Here is a 27,803-nt window from a genome sequence, read left to right as displayed (position 1 = left end):
GAATTTGTATATGATCCTGGTGAATTGAACTAGTCAAGTTCTTGATAACTGCAGCATTGGCTGACAGCATGACAACCTCACGTGAGAGCCTGCATTAAAACTACTCAGGTAAGCTGCTTATAGATTTCTCACACTCTGAAACCATGAGAAGCAACTTATGCTTGTTGTTTCAAGCAGCTAAATTTTGGGATAATTTGTTACATGGCAGTAGATGACTAATACAATCTCATTCTCTATTTTATCTTTTTGGAACTGTAATTGTACAATTACTAGACTTTTTTCAATCTATCCCCCTTGTCTTTAAATATATCATTCCCAATGCTTTTTCTCTCTGTGAATTAGTAAGTATAATTTATTCAGACCTTGCTTATAGTTTACCAATTCTTTCTTTGTTTCATTATAACCTGGTTTTTAGATTATATATGTATTATTATCTATTTATAACTGAAATTCTATTTATTTACTTTCTCACATCCTTTGCTCATTTTTGACAAATTCTAATTCCTCATATTTGGCTGATCATAATTTTTTTTACTACTAAAGGGATGATGATAAGAATGCCCTAAGTTCCAGAAAGGATTTGTGTTTCTTTTTGACAAGATCCGGGGTGTTATCAACCTAGAAGGACATTCAATTTATTACATTGGCTTCAGAGTTCCAGGACTTTTCAGACATAGAAATGAAACCTCCCAGCCCCCAATCTTCTTGATGGGAAGCTTAGAATTTCAAAATTGTTAAGGGAGTATTATTCTTCACTGAGTAAAGGCTTAATACAGACAAGTTACAAATTACATTTGCTCACACTCTAGTCAGGGTTAGGTGCATGCTGGTAGCAGAGATGTGAAGGTGGAATTGTTTCCATAGTCTCTGTATCTCTAAGAAAACTGTGGCAACCCCTTTTCACCCAGGCGAGAGAGGAAAGGCAGTTCTTGCAGTCGGTCTCTTCAGATACAACTGAAGAAATGTTCATTGGGTTCCTTCTTTTATCAGGCAGGTGGGGAATAGCTCTGACTCTCATTAAGAATGGCCAGGTACTCTGTGACTAAATTGCTTGAGCTTAAGAAACCCATTAATCTTTTAAAAAAATATGTGGATAGTGGCCAATCACTTTTATGTTTCATCTAAAATATAGCATTGACACCTAAATTCAGAAATTACTATTATTATCAATGGCAAAATCTCAATTATGTTTGTACCAACCTAATATAAGTATTATTTAATATCAGTTTATTTTAGGGTCTATAGGGTTCACAAACTACAGAAAATATTCTGTTGGTAGATGGAAAATATCTCTTTACAAGTATCTTTTGCTTCATGATTCTTAGGCTTTATAAAGGAGACCCAGTGATACTAAGACTCTAGTGAAGTAAACTAGTGCTCCTTAATTATTTCTTAAATTATTTGAATCAATTTTTATTATTTATCAATTCTCTTCTTCCATTTTGTTTAAATTTATACTTCAATTTTTTCTTCTTTCTCTTGGCTCATAAAGTATTGACAATGATTGTTTCTCTTTTTGTCCATCCCTGATACAAGCATTGAGAACTTTATGGCATGGGCAGCATCCCAGATTGAGATGAGAAAATCACTTTCATGATTTTGTTTTTTAGGTAGTCTATTGCATCCTAAGTTATCTTCCTTAACAATGGTATATTTGAAGAATAATTCACTCTGCTGAACGCGAAAAGAAACAGAACTCAGAGAGAGGGACACCTAGAGGATGAAAACAGAAGATACAATTTCAGTTGTTGATAATGTGATATTATGCCCAAATTATTCAAATAAAAAATTCTTAGAATTAGTTGAATTGAATGACTAAAAAATAAACATTTGCAAATTGATTTCATTCTTCTATCCCAACAGTTAGAAGATAAAAAGGCGGGGAAGGACCAAGATGCCCAATCAGAAGCAGTTGTGGTCTGCAGCTCTCACAAAATGGCAAGGAAATTCTGCACCTTCAACTGAGGTATCCAGATTCTCACATGAGAGCCTTGGGGATGAAGCACAGAGTTGTGCGGAGTCCCAGCAGAGTGGCTGCTCACTCACTATGGCAGGTAGGGAAACTCAGGAGTTTTGCATACTCTAGCCCTAGGAATTCCAGCAAGGAATCCTGTGCATCCACTATGAAGGGGGCTGAATCCAGTGAGCACAGTAACATTGTTCTGCAGGCCCCATTCCCATGTCACCTCACAAGTTAAGAACCACTGGCTTGGAATTCCAACTGGCCAGCAGCAGTAGGCTGGAAAGGGCCTGAGACCGAGGAGTTTTTTTGGGGGTGGGGGCAGCCACCATATCTGTGGTTCCAGTCTGATGCTCCAGCCTGCTGGCACTGGGACCAGAAGAAATTGCCCACAATGCAGTACAGCTGTTGTTCCTGATCATGGCCAGTCTGCTTCTTCTGGCTTATTTTTTATTTTTATTTTTATTTTGTTGTTGTTGTTGAGACTCATTCTGTCGCCCAGGCTGGATTGCAGAGGCGTGATCTCGGCTCACTGCGACCTCCACCTCCCAGGTTCATGTCATTCTCCTGCCTCAGCCTCCCAAGTAGCTGGGACTACAGGTGACCACCACCACACCTGGCTAATTTTTAAATATTTTTTAGTAGAGACAAGGTTTCACCGTGTTAGCCAGGATGTCTCGATCTCCTGACCTTGTGATCTGCCCGCGTCCGCCTCTCAAAGTGCTAGGATTACTGGCATGAGCCACTGAGCCCGACCTTTTTTTTTTTTTGAGACGGAGTCTCACCCTGTCACCCAGGCTAGAGTTCAATGGCCTGAACTCGGCTCACTGCAATCTCAGCCTCCTGGGTTCAAACGATTCTCCTGCCTCAACCTCCGGAGTGGCTGGGATTAAAGGTGCCCGCCACCACGCCCAGCTAATTTTTTTTTTTTTCTTGATGGAGTCTGGCTCTGTCACCCAGGCTGGAGTGCAGTGGCCCGATCTTAGCTTACTGCAAACTCTGCCTCCCGGGTTCAAGTGATTCTTCTGCCTCAGCCTCCTGACTAGCTGGGATTACAGGTGTGCACCACCACACCTGGCTAATTTTCGTATTTTTAGTGGAGACAGGGTTTCATCATATTGGCCAGGCTGGCCTTGAACTCCTGACCTCAGGTGATCTGCCTGCCTCAGCCTCTGAAAGTGCTGGGATTACAGGCATGAGCCACTGTGCCTGTCCAATTTTTGTATTTTTAGTAGAGATAGAGTGTCACTGTGTTAGCCAGACTGGTCTCGAACTCCTGACCTTGTGATCTGCCCACCTCAGCCTCCCAAAGTGCTGGTATTACAGGTGTGAGGCACCGTGCATGGCCCCAGTCTGCTTCTTTAAGTGGGACCTACATCCATCCCTCCTCACTGGGCAGGGCCTCGTTGCCAAATTTCAGCAACTCCAGCCAGGATTATATGAACTGAACTCTGATCTCTCCTTGGGATGGAGTCCCTGGTGGGAGGGGCAGCCAGCTGTCTCTGTGGTTCAGCCAACTTATTTTTTCCAGACTGCTGGCTCTGGAGAGGCCAGGTGGTCAGCACAGCATACTTGCTCTGCCAAGGGGCAAATGGACTGCTTCCTTAAGTGAGTTACTGATCCCATTCCTCCTCTCTTGGTGAGACCAGGGGTCTCCGAACACCTCCTACGGGAGCCTTCAAACAAACAGCAGACCTCTCAGTGGAAACCCTACAAGCCAGAAGAGACTCAACATTCTTAAAGAAAAGAACTTCAAACCCAGAATTTCATATCTGGCCAAACTAAGTTTGATAATATTGGAGTGATCAGACTCAACACCAGGTCATGGAGGCAACGAAGTCTGGCAGAGTCAAAGCATTGAGAAAAGGACAGTTTGAGAAGTAAAGTGGGACCAGGGGGCCATCGCAATCGTAGAGGCTGAGAAGGTCTTGAGCTCTGGGAGCCCATGCTATTTATTGGTAAACCAACAAAGGAACAGGTGGTAAGAATGTGGGGGTGAAAAGGGCAGGCACATGATCTACAGCTGTGATGGTTTAGCATTTATAAGGAACATGTTCTGCTATTTGAGATAATGGGAATACAATTGATCTAGGAGCCTAGGAGAGCTAGAAGCAAGGAGCCAGCAAGTCTAGACACATTCCCGAGGACATTATGTCAGACATGCCTGCCCCGCCTCACTTTTTTTCCCCTACACTCAGCCTTTTTCCCAACAGATAAGCAAAGGAGAAATAAAATTATTTTCAGACAAGCAAATCCTGAGGGAATCCATCACCACCAGGCCTGCCTTGCAAGAGCTTCTGAAGGAAGCACAAAATATGCAAAGTAAAGACCATTACTAACCACTACAAAAACACACTGATGTACAAAGACTAGTGACACTATGAAGCAACCACATAAAGAAGACTGCAAAATAACCAGCAAGCATCATGACAACGGAATCAAATTCACATATAACAATATTAACTTTAAATGTAAATGGGCTAAATGCCCCAATTAAAGGACACAGAATGGCAAGTTGGATAAAGAGTCAAGACCCATCACTGTGCTGTCTTCAAGCGACTCATCTCATCTGCAAAGACACACATAGACTCAAAATAAAGTGATGGAGGAAAATTTACCAAGCAAATGGAAAGCAGAAAAAAGCAGGGGTCACAATCCTAGTTTCTGGGAAGAAAGACTTTAAACCAACAAAGAAAAAAGACAAAGAAGGACATACATAATGATAAAGGGTTCAATTCAACAAGAAGAGCTAATTATTCTAAATATATATACATACAATACAGAAGCACCCAGATTCATAAAACAAGTTCGTAGAGACACTCAAAGAAACTTAGACTCTCACACATTAATAGTAGAAGACTTTAACACCCCACTAACAATATTAGATTATTGAGACAGAAAATTAACAAAGATATTCAGGACTTAAACTCAGCTCTGGATCACATGGATCTGATAAATACCTACAGAACTTTCCACCAAAAACTAACCGAATATACATTCTTCTCATTACCACATGTTATTTACTCTAAAATTGATCACATAATCGAAGTAAAACCCTCCTCAGCAAGTGCAAAAGAACTGAAACCATACCAAACAGGTTCCCAGACCACAGTACAATCAAACTAGAACTCAACATTAAGAAATTCACTCAAAACCATAAAATTTTATGGAAATTGAACAATCTGCACATGAATGACTTTTGGGTAAATAATTAAATTAAGCCAGAAATCAAGAGTTTCTTTGAAAGTAATGAAAACAAAGACACAACGTACCAGAATCTCCAGGTCACAGCTAAGGTAGAGTAAGAGGGAAATTTATAGCAGTAAATGCTTATATCATTAAGCCAGAAATCAAGAGCTTCTTTGAAAGTAATGAGAACAAAGACACAACATATCAGAATCTCTGGGTCACAGCTAAGGTAGTGTAAGAGGGAAATTTATAGCAGTAAATGCCCACATCACAAAGCTAGAAAGATCTCAAGTTGACACCATATCATTACAACTAAAAGAACTAGAGAACCAAGAGCAAACAAATGCCAAAGGTAGCAGAAGACAAGAAATAATGAAGAGCAGAGTGGAACTGAAGGAGACAGAGACACAAAAACCCTTCAAAAAAAAAAATCAATGGATTCAGAAGGTGGTTTATGAAAAAAATTAATCAAATAGACCAATAGCTAGACTAATAAAGAAGAAAAGAGAAAAGATTCAAATAAACACAATCAGAAATGATAAGGGGGATATTACCACTGACACCACAGAAATACAACCAACCATTAGAGAATACTTTAAATACCTCTATTCACATAAACTAGAAAATCTAGAAGAAATGGATAAATTCTTGGACATATGTACCTTCCAAGACTGAACAAGAAAGAAATTGAACCCCTGACTAGACCAGCAGCAAGTTCTCAAATATATAGCCTACCGCAACCACTACCACCACCACCACCAACAACAACAGAAAGCCCAGGACCAGACGGATTCAAAGTTGAATTTTACCACATGTAAAAAGAAGAGCTCATATCATTTTTACTGAAACTAGTCCAAACAATTAAAAAGGAGGGACTCCTCCCTAACTCATTTTATGAGGTCAACATTATCCTGATACCAAAACCTGGTAGAGATACAGCAAAGAATGAAAACTTCAGGCCAATATCCCTAATGAACATTAGTACAAACATCCTCAAGAGAATACTGGCAACCAACTGAATACAGCAGCACATCAAAAAGTTTATCCGCCATGATCAAGTTGGTTTCAACCCTGGAATGCAAGATTGGTTAAACATACACAAATTAATAAATGTGATTTATCACATAAACAGAATGAAAGATGAAAACCACATGATTATCTCAATACACTTAGAAAAGGCTTTTGACAAAATTCAACACCATTTCATATTAAAAACTCTCAATAAACCAGGTATTGAAGAAACGTACCTCAAAATGATAAAAGCTATCTATGACAAACCCACAGCCAATATCATACTGAATTGGCAAAAGCTGGAAGCATTCTCCTTGAAAACTGGCACAAAACAAGAATGCCCTCTCTCACCACTCCTATTCAACGTAGTATTATAAGTTTTGGCCAGGCAATTAGGCAAGAGAAAGAAATAAAGTGTATTCAAATAGGAAGAAAGGAAGTCAAATTATCTTTGCTGGCAGATGACATGATCCTATATTGAGAAAGCCCCATAGTCTCAGCCCAAAAGCTTCATAAGCTGATAAGCAACTTCAGCAGTCTCAGAATACAAAAATCAATGTACAAAATTTTCTAGCATTCCTTATACACTAACAATAGACAAGGAGAGAGCCCAATCTTGAATGAACTCCCATTCACAATTGCTACAAAGAGAATAAAATACCTGAGAAAAGAGCTAACAATGGAAATGAAGGACCCCTTCAAGGAGAACTACTGCTCCAAGAAATCAGAGAGGACACAAATAAATGGAAAAAACGTTCCATGCTCATGGATAGGGAGAATCAATATCATGAAAGTAGCCATACTGCTCAAAGTAATTTATAGATTCAATGCTATTCCCATTAAACTATCATTGATACTCTTCACATAATTATACAAAACTATTTTAAAATTCTTATGGAACCCAGAAAGAGCCTGCATATCCACAACAATTCTAAGCAAAAAGAACAAAGCTTGGTGCATCATGCTACCCAACTGCAAACTATACTACAAAGCTACAGTAACCAAGATGACATGGTACTGGCACACAAACAGACACATAGACCAATGGAACAGAATAGAGAACTCAGAAGTAAGACTGCACACCTACAACCATCTGATCTTTGACAAACCTGACAAAAGCAGGCAATGGGGAAAGGATTCCCTATTTAGTGAATGGTGCTGTGATAAGTGTCTAGCCATATGTAGAAAATTAAAACTGGATCCCTTACTTACACCTTATACAAAAATGAACTCAAGATGGTCAAGATGTGTTAAAGACTTAAATGTAAAACCCCAAACTATAAAAACCCTAGAAGAAAATCTAGGCAATACCATTCAGGACACAGGAATGGGGAAATATTTCATGATGAAAATGCCAAAAGCAATAGCAACAAAAGAAAAAATTGACAAATGGGACAGAATTAAAGAGCCTCACAGCAAAATAAACTATCATCAGAGTGAACAGACCACCTACAGAATGGGAAGAAATTTGCAATCTATTCATCTGACAAAGATCTAATATCCAGAGTCTACAAGGAACTTAAGCAAATTTAGAAGGAAAAAACCAACAACCCCATTAAAAAGTGGGCAGAGGACATGAACAGATACTTCTCAAAAGAAGATATTCATGTGGCCAACAAACATGAAAAAAAGCTCAACGTTGCTGATCACTAGAAAAATGCAAATCAAAATCACAGTGAGATGCCATCTCATGTCAGTCAGAATGTCACTTATTAAAAAGTCAAGAAACAAATGCTGGTGAGGTTGTGGAGATAAAGGAATGCTTTTATATTGTCAGTGGGAATATAAATTAGTTCAACCATGGTGGAAGACAGTGTGGTGATTCCTCAAAGACCTAGAGGTATATTCCTTGGGTATATACCCAGTAATGGGATTGCTGGGTCAAATACCATTTGACACATAGACCAATGGAATAGACACACAGACTATTGACCAAATACCATTAAACTCAGCAATCCCCATTACTGGGTAGATACCCAAAGGAATAGAAATCATTCTATTATAAAGATACATGCAGAAGTATGTTCATTGCAGCACTATTCACAATAGCGAAGATGTGAAATCAACCCAAATGCCCACCAATTATAGGCTTGATAAAATGTGGTACATATATACCATAGAATACTGTGCAGCCATAAAAAGGAATGAGATCGTGTCCTCAGCAGGGACACGGATGGTACTGAAGCCATTATCTTCAGCAAACTACCACAGGAACTGAAAACCGAACACTGTGTGTTCTCACTTATAACTGGGAGTTGATTGATGAGAACACATGGACACATAGGGGAGAACAAAACACACTGGGGTCTTTTGGAGGATGGAGGGTGGGAGGAGGGAGAGCACCAGGAATAATAGCTAATGCAATCTGGGCTTAATACCTAGGTCATGGGTTGATCTGTGCAGCAAACCACCATAATACATGTTTACCTATGTAACAAACCTACACATCCTGAATGTGTACCCTGGGAAATAAAATAAAATTTGAAAAGAAGAAAAGAAAAGAAAAAGGCTTTCTGTTCTTGTGATAGATTGCTAAGAATGATGGTTTCCAGCTGCATCCATGTCCCTACAAAGGACACAAATTCATCCTTTTTGATGGCTGCATAGTATTCCATGGTGTATATGTGCCACATTTTCTTAATCCAATCTGTCACTGATGGACATTTGGGTTGATTCCAAGTCTTTGCTATTGTGAATAGTGCTGCAATAAACATACGAGTGCATGTGTCTTTATAGCAGCATAATTTATAATCCTTTGGGTATATACCCAGTTCCAATGAGATCACTTGGACTCAGGAAGGGGAACATCACACACAGGGGCCTGTCATGGGGAGGGGGGAGGGGGGAGGGATTGCATTGGGAGTTATACCTAATGTAAATGACAAGTTGATGGGTGCAGCACACCAACATGGCACAAGTATACATATGTAACAAACCTGCACGTTATGCACATGTACCCTACAACTTAAAGTATAATAATAATAAATAAATTTAAAAAAAAAAAAAAAAAGAAAAGAAAAAGGCATGGAAAGATCCCCAAACACAACAGCAACTGTGAAAATAAAGCAGCCCAGAAATTAGCTTAACAATATATGTATGGAAACTATATGAAAAACTATAAAATTTTACTGTGAGTTATAAATAAATGAATACAAGAAATATAGGCATATCATGCTCATGATTGAGACTACTCTGTGTTATTAGGATATGTTTCCTTTCAAAGGAAAGATAATATATTTATTTAAAGTAATGTCAATCAAAATCTCAGTGGACCTCTTTTAGGAGATGTGCCCAAATTATTTTGAAGCTTATCTAGAAAAATAAGTGGAGATAATTTCTGCCTGTCCTCCTGGGGAGATACAGGGCTGGGTTTGGTAAGGAGGCTGTAGATGGCAATAAGGTAAGTACAAAGGCTGGTGGCAGAGGATGGGCCACCACTGGAGTCTTATAGTCTCTGAGTTTTCAAAGTGGTCTAGGGAAACTTCTGACAAGACTTGGGCATTTCCCACTGAGGTGGATGAGTATATTTCAGTCATTCAACAAATACTCTTTAAGCAATAAGCATGATTCTGGGAAGTGGAGATGGAACAGTGAACAAAACAGAGTCCCACCCTGGGACTATTTGTTCTTTTGGGACTGGTTCTATTTGGGAAGCAAGACGATAAACTTGAATTTTTTTTGACTAATTCTTAATACTTAAAAGGGAAACCTGGAGACACCTATCAAGACCCTAATGTAGTAAACTAGTGCTTTATAAACTGTTGGTCCTGAAGGCCCTATTGTTCTACTTCCCAATCCAGGCACACAGATATCTTTGGACCTATGAAATCTTTTGCCTGGATGATGTGGCAATATCAAAGGTTTCTACATACACTCAATTTTTGTTCTTATCTCATTGCTGACTGCAAATTAATTAACAATTTGTGATTGGTAGGTCCTTGGACTACACTTTAAGTAGCATTGAAATAAATAATCTCAGGGACTATCTCGGCAATGGGTTATGGTGCTACAGACAAGCTACTTTTGAAAGGGAGTTGGCTCTGGGAGTCCATTTTCCTTCATTCTATTGACATTTAATCATTTCTCTCCTCTATTCATACAAGAGCACTCCAATTTTAAAAAGTTTCAGCCTTTCTACTCTTAAAAACTTCAGCCTTTCTACCCTTAAAAATTGGTCTTTATGGCAGCAGAATAAGGGGCACCAGCACTGGCAAGTTAGTCTTGCAGAAGAGAAGGAGTTCAGACTTCAGATTGGACCATTCTTGGTCAAGCCTTGAAGCTCTGCCCACTAGCTCTGTGCTAATGGATGCTTTGGGAAGACTTCATTCCATGGGAAATGGAGTTTACTGGAACAGAATATGGATAATCTCCTAAAAGAAAGAAAGAGACAAGAACAGGGATGATCACAGAGTGTTTCCTTTCTCTATATACTGAGACATATTGGGAATTTCAGTTTCTGAAGATCCAAGAAATAATAAAAGGCCTGATTTCCCATCTTTATTTCAAGTTCAGGTTTTTCCTAATTCCCAGGTCTCTCAGGCTCTCAGGCATGCACAGGGCCTCGTTCAAGTTATGTCAGAAGAAATAACTATTTATTTCTAAGAAAGTTCAAACTTCTCTAAGCATTAGCTTTTCTGATTGTAGATATAAATAATTATATACACCTTTTACAGCTGTTTAGAGTTTTAGAACTAATGCTTGTAGATCCTCTAGCACAGGTTCAGTAATATTCTAAGTGCTCACTTAATGTTACTTTTTATCTTGGAAGCAAAAGTTGGATAGGTGGTTACTTGTTTGTGTGCATGATGGTTTACTTCTCTTTTTTTTATTTTTATTTTTTATTTTATTTTATTTTTTTGAGATGGAGTCTCGCTCTCTCGCCCAGGCTGGAGTGCAGTGGTGCAATCTCGGCTCACGTGCATGGTTTACTTCTATGTCCAGGCTTCTATGTATACATTCAGAAAATACTTCCTTGATTCTTTTTCTCTATTTGTTTTTATACGAAAAAGAAGAGGCATGCTGGTATTATTATTATTACTATGGGTTTAGTTAACACACTTTAAATGGGATGCTGTGGACCCCACATTTCTCAATTTTTTTTTTTTTTTATTTAGTGACTTGCACTCAGATACTTCAGTTCAAAAGTCACTTTAGTCCTGAGGGAGATAAACAACACATCCCCAAAGGGCAACCTGCAGTTAGTGAAGTGAGTGAGGGGAAGGCCAGTTTGATGAGCTAGCTTCTGCAAGGAGACAAGGTGTCCCCCAACAGTAACCTCATGCTTTGTGTCCCAAATCAGGACAACTTTGACTCATTTCAGACTTTATTCCTAGGCAGAAGCAAGTCTTAGTCCATGCCAGTTTATCGCTTGATTTGAAAATAGTCTCTGGCTGTCAGACACAACTATGTTTGAAATTAAGATTAAGGTCTATGAATCTTCAGTGAACAAAATGGAAATAAATGCTGAAAATCCCCCTACCTATCTTGAAAGCATAGCCTGGAGTGAGAGATTGTTTTCTCAATTAAAATTTATCTTTTCAGGTGTTTTGTAGAAGTCTACAGACTCAGTCAGTGGGCATGAGTCATCTGGCTGTGGTAAGATTAGAAATTCCTAACACATGATATAGGAGGCCAGTGCTCCAGGAGGCAGAGAAAATGAAGGAAAACAGCTTTCTATGGCTCTTACCCCCCGGACCCCCAACTCTCTGTAACCTAATTTTTCTTCTGAAGTTTCGAGCAAGTACAGATAGAACCGCCTGTTTTCTAATCTTTTTCTCTTTTTCTCATTCCTCCTCTTCTTTCTTTATTCTTCCTTTTCCTCCTCTTTTTGTTTCCTTTTCCTGACTCTTGAAAACCATGGCAAGTGCTTATTCTTTCAGTTGAATATATTAAAAATCATAATCAGGAAGTTGATTTTTGTGTATAAAAATGGTGAACTAAGATACTGTTAAAAGAGTGGAAAAAATGAAGAGGAGAGACAGAAGAACTAAAGACGGGAAAAGGACTGGAAAAGAAAAAGAGATTAAAAGGAAGGTAAGGGGCGAGGAGGAAATGGGCCTCTGAGCCTGTAGAGACAAATGGGGACTACAGAAGTCTGAGTTTATTTAAAAGACGAACTTGGGGACATACTTTGCTAAATTGTGTTTTTCATTAACTAATATCATAACAAAAAAACCAAAGATATTGCAGCTTCTATTTCAGGAAATGGCAATCTAACTATTCAATTTTTTTTTTCCAGCTGTTTTGATGTTAAAAGATAGGCCAGAGCACAGGTTCTGTACATTTGAAATTGCTAAGTAGCTGGCCCCCAGGTGTTCTTCACTTGTAGTGCTCTTCAGGTGATTGGTCAGTGTTGGTGAGGATAATGTTTCCAATGCTCATTCAGTCTCTTTGGCCTGCTTTCCTGAAGGAGAGTAATACAAATCCTAATTAAAATGAAAATGAGAAGTTACTAAATGTCCTTTCCTTTACAGAACTCTATTTCATTTACAGAGGTCGGATGTTCGTGTTTAACTACCAAATCCCTCTATCTCGCTTAGAGCTCAGGAGTCAAATAATCTAGACAAATAAGTCAGTGTAGTTCCTAAAAGTGCTGAAGTACTTTCCTGCCATATCTATATATTTTTTTAACTTTGAGGACATCTAGCGGTCATTTAGTGGCTGTGTTCTTCAAAAGCAAACTGAAAGAAACTTCAGGACATAGTAGCAATGGCAGAACCTATTTTTCTGAATACCTTCACACTTGCAGTGATTTATCTTAAGCCTGAAGACAAAACTGCTATGGTCCTGGAGGATAAACAGGCTCCTTCCAGACTCTGCAGCTAAATCCTCACCTGCTACTTTCACTGTTAACCAGACAAAATTCCCTTGGCCTAATTGTTTTATGGGTAGTTTTTAATGAGCTCATTGTTTATTGACACAAATAGATCTCCTTTTAAAGACTGCAGAATGGTCACAATCATGTCAATTCATCAACTAATTAACATATATTGATAGCCTGCTTTGGGTGGACATTTTGAGGGTAATACTAAAGACAAAGGTCTACATGAAAGGGAATTTTTAACCTCTTTATTCTGTTTGGGCTTGAATTTTACTGGGCAGCATCTTCATCAGTGGAAAGAGGGCAGGTCTTTTTCAAATCCTGGTGGTGAAAGACTTCTTTCCAGTTCTGTCCTCACAGATGAGGGCCTAATAATCTGAGTTTCCCTTTCCTCATTTGTAAATGAAGGTGATTATACTTAGTTCATAAGGTGGTTGTGATGATGACATGAAACTGAAGACAACTCCCATAGTGTCTAGTATCTGGAAGATATTAAATAATTTTTAAAATCCCCTGTCTACTCCCCTCACCTCACCCCATGCCTTCAACATGGCCCTTGCTGTAGTGGTCTTCTGGGCAAAAGTGTTCACTGTCTCGCCCAGAGCCCCGCAAATGCCACTCTGATCCATCGTCATCTGAGTCTTTGGAGCTAACCACATCTCACAGCTTTGTAATTCGGATCTACTGACTTGCCCTGGATCTTTCATACAAACCTGTTCTATAAGATCAAGGTAAATCACACAAAATAGCTTGTATAGGCAGAGTTTCTGATAGTTATCATAAGCAGCATCAAAACTGGCTATTTTAGCAGTAAATTCCCTGATAATCATGGGTTTGAGAAGTGACATGTTCAGCTCGTTGACATGGAAGCTGTTGATATCTATATTTTTCATTTAATGTAAATTTAGACAAGGTGATTTCTAAGATCCTCACTGCATGTAACAAAGTTGAAACATTTTAATTCAGTCTCAAAGAGCCACTCTAGCCTACTCACTCCTTCAGATTTATCTTGGGTCACTCTTGCCTTGCTCATTATATTCCTACCCATTCATTTCAAAAACACTTTTTGAACTCACTGAGCTCTTTTCTACCTTTTGACACTAGACACAAGTTTTCTTTTTTTTGGACTCCTTTTTTTATTCTTCATCTGGCTAATTCCTTCCTATTCATCCTTTGGTATCAACATAAATATTGCTTTATCAGAGAGATTATTTCTGACCTTAATCTAAATTTAGTCTCTTCCTTTATTCTCTCTCCTTTCACTCCTCCTTCCTATTATAATTTCTAAACATGTGTTTGTGGTTTTATTTGTTCATTTATTGTCTGTGTCCTCACTAGAAATGTATACTCAATGAGAATAGGGACATATCTGCTTTGTTTATTTCTAGTGTATAGCAAGGTGCTTGGTTCATGCAGGGCATTCAGTATCAGATGGCTGAAACTCAACCCTTCTAATTAAAAAGTCAATGACCCTATGACTCATTCTGCACTTGAACATACTCCACATTTCCCTTGACAAAACTTTTGTTTTGCTTAGTAGCCCTCTGGGGAATCTCATTTGCCTCTGATTATTTTTGGTTACTGACGGTTTCAATTTAGCAAATCTTGGTTTGTAAGAAAGATTTCTTAAAATAATCTTCATTTTTCTCCATTCAGAAAATTATTTTTCTTCTTAAACAGGCAATTCAGTGTAGGTTTTTAACATATATTTCGTGCACTTATAATAGTTCAAATCCCATGAGTACAAATTCCCTCACAACAGATATCTGTTGTGCAATGAAAAGATTTTTTTCAAGCCCTCAGTTTGTGGGCTGAGAACTAATAAAAAATTGAAGTCTGTTCTCTAGATTCTTGTCAGTGAATCATGTGCAGTTCCATAGACCTTACTCTTGACATGTGACTAAGCCTTACCTACTAGTGAACTATTAAGGAAGGTATTAAGGAGTGCTAAAATGTGGTATTCGTAAGCACCAGAGTATTAATCAAGCTTAATGAGGATTTGAATTTTTCCTTCTTTTACCATATTAGGCTGGCACAATGTCTTCGCAATTGTAAAACTCCCAGGTAATTGAAATTTCCAGGACTACATATTGATAGTTATTATAGCATGGTTTTAAAATTGGTTTTGTATTTTATATGTGATTAATATTGCTTTTTCAAAATTGAAATTGCTGTTCATTTAGCTTGATTCTTTTCAGTTTAACTTGTGAATTGTTTGGTTAACCTTTCCCAGATCCTTCCAGTCAGAAGTAATTTCTCTTCTTTCTGAACTCTTATAGTTCTTTGTAATACCTTTTTAGTAGCCTTTACCAAAAGCCATCTTTCAGATATTTGGCTATTTCATTCAACTCCCATTTTTGGACCTCTTCTGCTTTCTGGATTTTCTTTCTCCACTAAAAAAAAATCTAGTTAATTCCTAACTGCTTTACTCTGCAAACCTCTAATTCTCACTCATCCTTTAAGGTTTATCTTAGGCAACCTGCCGGGTGACTTCTCTCTCATTTCCTCATCCTCATCTTCATTGCACACTTATATTACTCTGTGTATGACTGTTGTAACATTTACTATGCTAAACTGTCAATTTATTTCTCACCACCAGATCATGCTTCTCAAGGGAAAGTAGCCCACATTTTATTAGCACTCAGTATCATTGCCTTAACATAACACATGTTTAATAAAATTAATATGTTTTATTTCCTCAAGTAGACATCAAGGTCCTTAAGATTAGAGATTATGTTTTATTCAGTCTTATATTTCATTGTCTACTATAATGTCTTGTATAGTACATGCTTTCAAAACATTTGTGTAACGCTAAGAGAAAACCCCTATACTCTCCTCTTGTCTCTAAGAAAATGGGGCTATAAAAACATCTGTAACTCAGGTTGGTGGGCATCTGCAGATTGCATTTCTATTTAAGAAACTCTAGGTATAGACGTATCAGTGACCGCATTTGCCAGGTATCTTCAGAGAATGTTTCTTTTGTAAATTTTAAATCAAAATAGTGACTTGGGCAGTCTCAACAGAAGTGAGAAATAAGAAAATGCAGGTGGTGGCCGGGTGCGGTGGCTCAAGCCTGTAATCCCAGCACTTTGGGAGGCCGAGACGGGCGGATCACGAGGTCTGGAGATCGAGACCATCCTGGCTGACACGGTGAAACCCCGTCTCTACTAAAAAAATACAAAAAAAAAAAAAAAAACTAGCCGGGCGAGGTGGCGGGCGCCTGTAGTCCCAGCTACTCGGGAGGCTGAGGCAGGAGAATGGCGTGAACCTGGGAGGCGGAGCTTGCAGTGAGCCAAGATCACGCCACTGCACTCCAGCCTGGGCGGCAGAGCGAGACTCTGTCTCAAAAAAAAAAAAAAAAAAAAAAAAAAAAAAAAAAAGAAAATGCAGGTGGTGCACTAGATGAGTCTAATTGGATTTAGAATGAGACACTAGTTTTGAAAGTCCATGTAGTCATTGCCTGTCTAGTATTTCTTCTACTGTGTGTAGTAGTATCTACAAAACAAAGATATCTTGATGTGTGTTTGGTTGATGTAAGAAAGTAACCTCACATATTGCAAAAAGGAGATTTTGAGTGGATTACATTATAATAACTTTTGTATATCTTGTTATGTTTCCACATAATCCTTATTATTTATTTCCATTTTTCTTTGTTATTTTTATAGCCCAGCTTTGGTGGGATCTGAAATGCTCTTACAATATAAACATACATATCTATTGAAAAAAGTAATATCCAGAGATTCTTAGGGTCAAACACTAAATTCTTAGTGTAACAAAGTCATTCTGTTGAGTTTTGACCCATTCAATTTTTTTCAAAATCTGAGACTTTACTTTCACTTGGTCTGCCTCCTTCAGTCCTTATAGAAAAACCAATTCTGGATGTCTATGGGTAGTGAAGATAAGGCTGCAGAAATGAGGTAACGTGTTCTCAAGGGAAATTTAGACTTTATGAGAAATTTTACTCAGGAACAATTCGAATTAACAATCTCTTAAAAGTCAAATATTTCTAGGAGAATTAGGTGTTAAGGTAGGGGTGTGTGGTTTGTGTGTGTGTATGTGTGTGCATGTACATACAAGTGTGTTTTGGCTGAATTAGAATTCTTCTTTATTTTAATGCCAATCTGCTCAAATGCAAACACGCGTACATACATGTGCATGTATAGTTTTTATTACCTAGCTGAATTTAGCCAGTTTGAAAGAACGGCTATTTAGGCAGGAGGTCTGGGCAGCGGATGGGAAGGATAATGAGGAAGGCAAGCCTGATTGGGTGGTCCATCATTCTGAAGGCCTTTGAGGATTGAAGGTTCATGAAAAACAGTAAGTGTGGTAGTTAAAAAGTATTAGAGATACACTGCTCCACTTACCAGCTGTGTGACTTTGGGTAAGCTGTTTAATCTCCCTGGGCCTCAGTTTCAGTTTTCTCATTTATAAGATGTAAATAATAATAGGCCTATCTCATAGGGTTGTTGCGTTAATTAAGGAGATTGATACATATAAAATGCTTAGGACATAAGCACTCAATATATATAGTTTCTGTCCTCCTCTTCTTTCTCTTCTTCCTTTTTCTCTTCTTTTTCTCCTCTTATTTTGGTTCTTTCTTTGTTTCCTGGTGGAAAGAATACAAGACTGTATCAGAAGATGCGAGAAACATCAGAAAATAAACTTTGGCAGATACAAGAGATAATTCTTCTGGACTTGTGGTCTTTTGTCAAACTTCTGTATCTTCCCTGTCAACCATCCTCTGTCCTGGCAAAGAGGAGACTGCAAGAACCACAGAGTTCTCCACTCTGAGACTCTTGGCCTCAAGTAACCACTGAATCCTTGGTCACTTTAAGGTATACAGAGAAGTTCTGGCATACATTTTTCTCATACTAGGGCTGAAAGATGAAAGTGATCATCTCTAAGTTGGCTGGTTCTCTAGACTTCCCCACCGTAAATAAACTTCTGGTTGTAAGCATTAGTGAGCTGGCTCCACTATAGAACATGTAAGTGGAGAGAGAAGGGTGTCAGTTCACATTTGTTCACAAATTGAGAATTTGTGCATCATTGGTGACTGCCTCCCATTTTAGTCCACAGCATTTAAACTCCAGCGAAAATAGGTGCAACCAGTGATGTTGAGCTCACAATGTGCCAGGCACTGTTCTAAGTGCATTCTGTGTATTAATTTTTTTTATCCTTACAACTACCCAATGTGAGAGATACCATTATTATCCCAGTTTAACAAATGTGAAAACCAAATCACAGAGAAGCGAAATAGCAGAGTCAGGACTAGGCCCATTTGACTTCAGAACCTACCTCTGAACTATTGCCATCTCTCAGCGCCCCCTGCTGTATTCAACTCTTCAAAGGCTCTCATTCTGTGCTTAAAAGCTATGACAAGACTGTTTATTCTGTAAGCCATGCTTTTTCTCTTTAATCTTCACTTGGACACCTATTATTATTAAAAATCATTTCAGTCAATAAGCACCTAATATATTCCATTTTATTTGATTCCTTATTTCTCTTCTCCACAATCATGTTATGTTTTATTTACTATCCTTAGTCCATTGTACATTGCCTGGTACAAACGAGTTGCTCAATAAGGTCTATGGAATGAAATAAAAAAATTATATATTGGGTTGAATATACAATTTATTCATTTTTGAATTCAGGTTTTCAGAATATGATTGTGTAGACAGGTCCAACTATAAAAGGTTGTCATGAACTTTGAAGTTTACAATAAATTTAAATGCGTTCACAGCTTCCTATTAGGCAGAAGAGGCTAATAACTCTGCAGGTGGTAGCTTGCTTTTCTAAGGAAAAGAAGAAACCAGCCATACAGTTACGCTGATTTCTGCCATTTAATCGTGTGTTTTTGATGTTTGACACTAGGTGGAGCCAAGAAGCCTTGCAGGGAAACTCAAAAGAAGCAAGAACTACTGTTACCAATGCTCTGATTGTACTCAAAATAATTTGAAGTTTTTTTTGTTTTGTTTTGTTTTTTAAAGATTGCAAACTGGCGCATTATTCGCATCAATTATTTAATTTCATTCATTCTCCAATGAATTATTTGCTCTACTGTTTACCTTATTATTTTTGAAGTGGAAAGGTTTTATATTTTATTTCTTTCAGTTTCCCAATACTTAGAGACAATTTTAAATATTTAAGTAAAATCTCTATTTGGTAGTTGAGACTCAAAACCCCAAATCTTTCTTCACCCTCCCACCCCCACCCTCTTTTCTTTTAAGTGCAATGTGGTGGCAGACACCGAAGGTCTGGCATTCTGTGAAAAAAGTCCTGGACTAGCAGTGGGGAAGTTTTCTTTTTCTTCTCTTTCCTTTTTCTTTTTTTATTTTAAAAATAATTTTTGTACATTAAAACAGTGAATATCAGCAACTGCAATTTGTTCAACATAACCAATTTTACACTTACCAAGTTCACATGAAAGTCAAAAGCAGAGTCAAAACCATTATGGTTTTGGTAACCTTGGTAAGTTACCTGTCTTCTTTGGGTCTCATTTTCTTCATCTGTTAAATGGAAGGAACAGGCACCAACTTGAAAGACCCATTTTCATTTGAATTTCTCATAATTTTGGCTCCTGAATTACTCTGATCTGCGTCACTGACTGGTTCTCTATGCTTTTGTCGAGCATGTGTTTTTGAATTCTATAGATGTTGGCTAATTATGTACTATTACTAGATGTTCATTAATGACGGACCACCGGAGACCTGAAATGTGTCGTCTACATAGGCTCAAGTTCATTGTTAATTTCCTGACATAATTTCTTACAGGATGCTGAGTTACTGTTAATTATATTTAGTTCCATTAAAGGAAAACAATAATAGAAATTCATGTTTTATTATAGTGTTACCTTAGGTTTTTCCCTTTATAATTAGCTTAGTGAGGTAGCTCTATTTCTGTAAAGTAGTGTTGATTTCTTTCCAGCGGGGTATTTTTCTCTAGTCCTTTTAATCTTTCAGCATAAGAATATTACATGGTTAAGTTGAACCAAACCTTAACTGGGAAAGTTAAACTGAATCTTAATTTTCATTTTATCCTTCACCCTGGGTGGGATGTTGGAATAAATCAGTTTTAATAGCTTTTCCAAATATCAGTGTTCATAGCAATTAATAGATGGTTCTGTACCATTTTCATATGGTACTATGTTTAGTTGGTAAAAACCAGATGATGATTTTCCAATGGCTAAACTGTAAGTATTTTAAAATAAGAGTATTATCATTTGCTAGACCAATAATTCCCCCAATAAATTCAGTAGCATGCAAATCCTAAAAAAACTCCCTAAGGAAATTATTTTATGATTAAATAGCATAGGTAACATTGCATATTATATATGAAGGTTCACAATGAATAGCATAATAAAGCTATGAGAAGGCCTGCAGTTATGATTCTTTTCAAACTTTCACCGGGTATTCCCAAATTTTTATGACCTTTTCTCCATAATATGGTGTAGAACTTGATATCCATGAGCCATATCTGATACATACTTTCTCTTATTCTTAAAATTTTTTCAAGGCAGTCGTTTACATTCAATTACTACATTAGCTAGCATCAATATTTTACCTCTGGAACAAAAAAGAACATTCAAAATTTAATAACTCTTTGATTTTATTTACTTAGTAGTAAATAAAAGTGAAGTTATAGTTGGAAATTGTACTTTGAAATTGGAGTTTCTTCCATTTTGAAGGAGACATTCCTGCCCATAGTCTTTTACTAGCAGTGGACTGGGTAGATATGTTTTTTAGTCTAAACATGATGGAGGAAGGTGCACAATTTTCGACCAAAACCATGATATAATTTCCCCATATTTCTCATTTCCCTGGTGCTAAAACTGTTCTCTTTATATCAATTGAAATGGGTCTTATTACTAGCTAAGGTCTCTTGAATTCAATCCTGACTTTCTGCTGTGTCCCTTTTTGCAAGCTTTCTAACCAACCTGTGCCATGTTTTCCTCATCTGTAAAATGGATATATTAGTATCTATGTTAAGAGGTTGTTGTGAGGACCAGGTAAGTGAATACACACAATGCACTTGGAGCACTGATTGGAAAGCCTTTCATCATGTCAGCTATTATGGTTAATGATTATGGTGCTATGCCTAGGTGATGATGGCGAATGTGATGCATTAACCTTTCCCCAACACCCTCATCAATAGAATGTAAAATTTTTAAAGAAATAGATAAATCTTGAGCTCTGTTTTGCAAAGGCAAGAATTTCCAGATCATATTGTGTTATTTGATCAAAATTCTATTTTGCCTTCCATCTATATCCTTAAAATTAGTCAACTAGTTATCCATTTGTTGATCTCATATATATTAACTGAGTGCCTGTTGTTTTATAGGCACTGGGCTAATTTTGTAGTAACGATATTGGACAAGTTAGATATGGCTCCTCTCCTTGTGGACCTCAGAGTTACAGAGGGACTAGCAAAGAGCATACTGGGACTGTGAGAGAGGAATTCATGAAAGCAGGCAGAGTTAGCCACCTCCAAATAGGGAATTATGGGATTTTCATGGAGAAAAGTAACATCAAGGTTGAAGCCTTTTTTTCTTTTTCATGCTTTCATTTCTTCTTATTTACTTACTTATTTTCAACTTTTATTTTAGATTCAGGGGATACATGTGCAGGTTTGTTACCTGGGTATGTGGTGTGACATTTGGGGTACAAATGATCCCATTACCCAGGTATTGAGCAACATTTAACCCTCTCCCTCTGTTCCCCCTCTAGTAATATCCAATGTCTATTGTTGCCATCTTTATGTCTACGAGTAACCAATGTTTAGTTCCCACTTATAAGTGAGAATATGTGGTATTTGGGTTTTTGTTACTGTGTTAATTTGCTTAGGATAATAACCCCAGCTGTATTCATGTTGCTGCAAAGGACATGATTTAATTTTTTTTTTTATGGTTGCATAGTATACCATGATGTATATGTACCACATTTACTTTATCTAAGCTGCCATTGATGGACACCTGGGTTGATTCCATGTCTTTTTTTTTTTCACACTGTGAATAGTGCTGTGATGAACATGCAAGTGCATAGGTCTTTTGGCAGAATAACTTGTTTTCTTTCAAGTATATACCCAGAAATGGGATTGCTGGATTGAATGGTAACTCTCATTGAGAAATCTCCAAACTGCTTTCCATAGTGGCTGAGCTAATTTACATTGCCACCAACAGTATGTAAGCATTCCCTTTTCTCCAGCCTCTGTTGTTTTCTGACTTTCTAATAATAGTCATTCTGAGTGGTGTGAGATGGTATCTCATTGCGGTTTTGATTTTTTCATTTCTCTGATGATTACAGATGTGGAGCACTTTTTCGTGCTTGTTTGGCCACTTGTATGTCTTCTTTTGGGAAGTGTCTGTTCATATCTTTGCCCACTTTTAATGGGGTTATTTGCTTTTTGCTTGTTGAATTGCTGAGATTTTTTATAGATTGTGGCTATCAGACCTTTTTTTGGATGCACAGCAAATATTTTCTACCATTCTGTAGGTTGTCTTCTTACTCCGTTGATAGTTTCTTTTGCTGTGCAGAAGATCTTTCATTGGTCCCAACTGTCAATTATCTTTGCATTTGTTTTTGAGGATTTAGTCATAAATAACTTTCCAAAGTAGATGTCTAGAATGGTGTTTTCTAGGTTTTCTTCTAGGATTATTATAGTTTGATATCTTACATTTAAATCTTTAATCCATCTTAATTTTTGCATATGCAGAAGGTAGGGATCCAGTTTCATTCTTCTTCATATGGCTCACCAGCTATCTCAGCACCATCTGTTGAATAGAGAGACCTTTCTTTATTGCCTATTTTTGTCAACTTTGTCAACGATTAGATGGCTGTAGGTGTGTGGCTTTATTTCTAGGTTCTCTATTCTGTTCCATTGGTCTACATGTCTGTTTTTGTACTAGTACCTTGCTACTTTGGTTATTGTAACCCTATAGTATAGTTAAGTTGGGTAATGTGATGTCTCTGGTTTCGTTCTTTTTGCTTAGGATTGCTTTGACTATTCAGGCTCTATTTTGGTTCCATATGAATTCTGGCATTTTTTCCCCTAATTCTGTGAAAAAATGATGTTGGTAGTTTGATAGGAAAAGCATTAAATTTTTAGATTGCTTTGGGCAATATGACCATTTTTATGATATTGGTTCTTCCAATCCATGAACATGAAATGTTTTTCCATCTGTTTGTGTCCTCTATGATTTCTTTTAGCAGCGTTTTGTGACTCTCCTTAGCTAGATGTATTCCTAAGTATTTTATCATTTTTGTGACTATTGTAAATGGGATTATATTCTTGATTTGGCTCTCAGCTTGAAGATTATTAGTGTATAGAATGCTACTGATTTTTGTTTCCTGGAACCTTAACATTGCTTACCAGCTTTAACAGCCTTTTGGCAGAGTATTACGGTTTTCTGAGGATAGAAACCTATCATCAACAAAGAGAGATAGTTTGACTTTTTCTTTTCCTATTTGAATGCCTTTTATTTATTTTTCTTGCATGGTTGTTCTGGCTAGCATTTTTAGTACTATGTTGGATAGGAATGGTGACAGTGGGCATTCTTGTCTTGTTCCAGTTCTCAAGGAGAAGCCTTCCAGCTTTTGTTCATTCAGTATGATGTTGGCTGTTGGTTTGTCATAGATGGCTCTCGTTATTTTTGAGGCATGTTCCTTCAGTGCCTAACTTCTTGAGAGTTATTATAATGAATGTATGTTGAATTTTATGAAAGCTTTTTCCAAGTTCATTGAGATGAACTTTGTGTGTGTGTATGTTAATTTCTGTTAATTTGGTGAGTCTCATTTATTGATTTGCATATGTTGAACCAACCTTGCATTCTAGGAGTGAAGCCTACTTGATCATTGTGGATTAACTTTCTGATATATTGTTGAATTTGGTTTGCTATGATTTTGTTGAGGATTCTTATGTCTATGTTCCTCAGGAGTATTGGCCTGTAGTTTTCTTGTTTAGTTGTTTCCTTGCCAGGTTTCGGTATCAGAGTGATGCTGGTTTCATAGCATGACTTAGGGAGAAGTCCTTTCTCCTTGATTTTTTGGGATAGTTCCAGTAGAATTGGTACTAGCTTTTCTTTGTACATCTGGTAGAATTTGGCTGTAAAGTCATCTGCTTTGGGGCTTTCTGTAGTTGGTAGGTTTTATTACTAACTCAATTTCAAAACTTGGTATTAGTCTATTCAGTGTTTCCTGATTAAATCTTGGAAGGTTGTGTGTTTCCAGGAGTTTATCAATTTCCTATAAATTTTCTAGTATGTATCCTAATAGTCCCTGTATTAGTCCATTCTCATATTGCTATAAATAAATACCTAATACTATGTAATTTATTTAAAAAAAGAGGTTTAATTGGCTTATGGTTGCACAGGCTGAAGAGGAAGCATGATGCTGGTGTCTGCTTGGTTTCTGGGGAAACCTCTGGAAACCTTTACTTATAGTGGAAGGCAAAGGGGGATCCAGCACGTGGCCAGAGGAGGAGAAAGAGAAAGAGAAAGAGGGGAATGTGCCACAAACTTTTAAATAACCAGATCTCATGTAAACTCACTCAATCACTTTCATGAGAACAGGACCAGGAGATGGGGCTAATATTTCATGGGAACTCCACCTGCATGATACAATCACCTCCCAGCAGGCTCCACCTCCAACACTGGGAATTATAATTCGACATAAGATTTGGAGGGGAACACAGATGCAAACTATATCATTCTGCCCCTGGACCCTCCCAAATCTAACGTTCTCACATTGCAAAATACAATCTTGCCTTTCTAACAGTTCTCCAAAGTCTTAACTCATCCCAGCATTAACCCAAAATTCCGAAGTCCCAAGTCTAATCTGAGACAAGGCAAGTCCTTCTACCGATAAGACTGTAAAATCAAAGAACAAGTTTATTTCTCCAAGATACAATGGGGCTACAGGCATTGGGTAAATAATCCTGTTCCAAAAGGGATAAATTAGCCAAAAGAAAGGGTCTCCAGGCACCATGCACGTCTAAAACCCAGCAGGGCAGTCATTAAATTTTAAAGCTTCAAAATAATCTCCTTTGACTCCATGTCTCACATCCAGGACATACTGGTGCAATGGGTAGGCTCTCAAAGCCTACTCAGGTCCACCCCTGTGGCTTTGCAGGGTTCAGTCCTCACAGCTGCTCTCATGGGCTGGTGTTGTGTGCCTGTGGCTTTTCCAGACTTGGGGTACAAGCTGTCAGTGAATCTACCATTTGTGAGTCTGGAGGACAATGGCTGTCTTCTCACAGTTCCACTAGGCAGTGCCCCAGTGGAGATTCTCTGTGAGTGCTTCAACCCAGATTTCTTCTCCTCATTGCCCCAGTAGAGGCTCTCTATGAGGGATCCACCCCTGCAGCAGCCTTCTGTCTGGACATCCAGGCTTTTCCATACATCCTCTGAAATCTAGGCAGTGGTTTCCAAGCCTTAATTCTTGCATTCTGTGTACCTGAAGGTTTAATACCACATGGAAGCCACCAAGGCTTATGTCTTGCACCCTCTGGAGCAGCAGTCTCAGCTGTACTGGGCCTCTTTGAGCCATGACTGGAGCTGAAGTGGCTGGGATGCAGGGCTCAGTGTCTGGAGACTGTGCAGGACAGCATGGCTCTGGGCTTGGCCCACAAAACCATTTTTCCCTGTGGGGCCTCTGCAGCTGTAGTAGGAGGGGCTACTGTGAAAGTCTCTGAAATGTCTTCTAGGCTCTTTCTTCATTGTCTTGACTATTAGTACTTGGCTCCTTTTTACTTATGCAACTTTCTGCAGCCTGCTTGAATTCCTCTCCTGAAAATGGGCTCTTCTTTTCTATCACATGGCTGGGCTACAAATTTTCCAAATTTCATGCTCTGCTTCCCTTTTAAATATAAATTCCAGTTTTATGACATTTCTTTGCTCATGCATATGAGCATATGCTGTTAGAAGCAGTCAGGTCACATTTTGAAAGCTTTGCTCCTTAGAAATTTATTCTGCCATGTTCCATAAATCATCATCTGTCAAAGTTCCACAGATCCCTACATCAGGGCCACAATACAGCCAACGTCTTTGCTAATACATAACAAAAGTGATCTTTGCTCCAGTTCCCAATAAATGCCTCATCTCCCTCTGAGAGATCCTCAGCCTGGACTTCATTGTCCATATCACCATCAGCATTTTGGTCGCAACAATTTAACAACCTCTAGAAGTTTCAAACTTTCATCTTCCTATCTTCTTCTGAGCCCTCCACAGTCTTCCAACCTCTGGCAGTTACTCAATACCAAAGGTGTATCCACGTTTTCAGGTATCTTTATGGCAATGCCCCACTACTTGGTACTAATTTTCTGTATTAGTCCATTCTTGCCTTACTATAAATAAATGCCTGAAAGCGGGTAATTTATAAAGAAAAGAGGTTTAATTGGTTCATGGTTCTTCAGGTTGAACAGGAAGCATGATGCTGGCATCTTCTCAGCTTCTGGGGAGACCTTTGGAAACCTTTACTCATGGTAGAAGGTGAAGGAGGAGCCAGCACTTCAAATGGAGCAGGAGAAAGAGAGAGATGGGGGAGGTGCCACACACTTTTAAACAACCAGATCTCACAATAACTCACTCACTCTCATGAGAAGAGCACCAGGAAATGATGCTAAACTACTCATGATAACTTTGACCCCATGATCAAATCACCTCCCACCAGGCCCACCTTGAAATTTGAAGATCATAATTCAACATGAGTTTTCTATTGGGACACAGATACAAACTATGTCAATCACTGAGGATCTTTTGTATTTCTTTGAGATTGGTAGTAATATCACTTTTGTTATTTTTGATTATGCTTATTTGTATCTTCTTTCTTTTTTTGTGATACAAAATTGTTTACTAGGAGCTTGACAATTTATAATACCTAGAAAGTAGAAATGGCTTTTTAATACAGTTTAAATTAATGCAACAGGAGTAGCTGAAGGCACAAATTAAAAATCCTTTGCTTTTTTATACTTAAAGTGTAGAAAAAGAAGGAATAACTTTAATTTTAAAAAGTACTCTGATAATCCATAGACTTCTTGTTGTACTTTTTAAAAGAAAATCTGATTAAAAAAAACATATTTAGCCTTGTCAAACACCCACAATAATAATGTTTGAAAAAAACTTACCTCTGAAAGCTATTAGACACAGGGAAAGCATTGTGAATATATAAATTTTTTATTTCCAAAACTGAACTCTGCCAAGTGTATACCTATGTAACAAAACTGTGCATTCTGCACATGTACTCCAGAACTTAAAGTATAATAATAATAAAAGATCCCAAGGAGTAAAGCAGGCGAATTGGTTTAAATGCCTGAATCTTGATGACTCTTTTATCCGTTTTACATAGCATCCAAAGCACGTCAATGCTGTGAGTTCCTTTGTTCATCTTTTTTTGAATTTCTGAAGTGAAAAACATACCAAAGAAACAAAATTCAATTTAGAACTAGCTGCAGAGAGTCATGGACGTGATCATTTACGTTAAAACTCCTGCCCACTTCCACTGCGTGCACAGGCCATCCAGCTGCTCCTCGTTGCACCCAGTTGTCCCAGTGATGGTGTTTCCATGGCTATTACTACCACTTCTCTGCCCCTGCAGCCTGTTAGACAAACACCCTTTGCTGTTTCTAAGAGTGCTTGCAGATCCACATAATTATCTTTGTGGCTCCAAATCCCAAGGATTTGACCACTAGCTTAAATTGCCATTTACTTGTTTTCATAAATCTTTTTTCTAGTTTTATTATTTATAATGGATTTTTGTATTGTTACGGCTGCCACCCCTTCCTCCACAACATCCTTTTCCTGTTAGCTTTTCTCTAAGTCTCCCTTAAATCTCA

General features: G+C 38.0%; 1 long non-coding RNA gene across 1 annotated transcript; it reads left to right on the top strand.

Moving 5' to 3' along the window:
• The first annotated feature begins 1,655 nt into the window (after positions 1 to 1,655).
• Positions 1,656 to 4,075, top strand: LOC126937623 (uncharacterized). Its single transcript, XR_007719795.1, has 3 exons — positions 1,656 to 1,756; positions 1,864 to 2,054; positions 3,610 to 4,075. It is a non-coding gene; the product is annotated as an uncharacterized LOC126937623 (long non-coding RNA).
• The last annotated feature ends 23,728 nt before the right edge of the window (positions 4,076 to 27,803 follow it).

This window comes from Macaca thibetana, chromosome 15 (assembly GCF_024542745.1).
Source record: "Macaca thibetana thibetana isolate TM-01 chromosome 15, ASM2454274v1, whole genome shotgun sequence".
Classification (NCBI taxonomy): domain Eukaryota; kingdom Metazoa; phylum Chordata; class Mammalia; order Primates; family Cercopithecidae; genus Macaca; species Macaca thibetana.
This window is presented reverse-complemented; position numbering and strand designations above follow the sequence as displayed.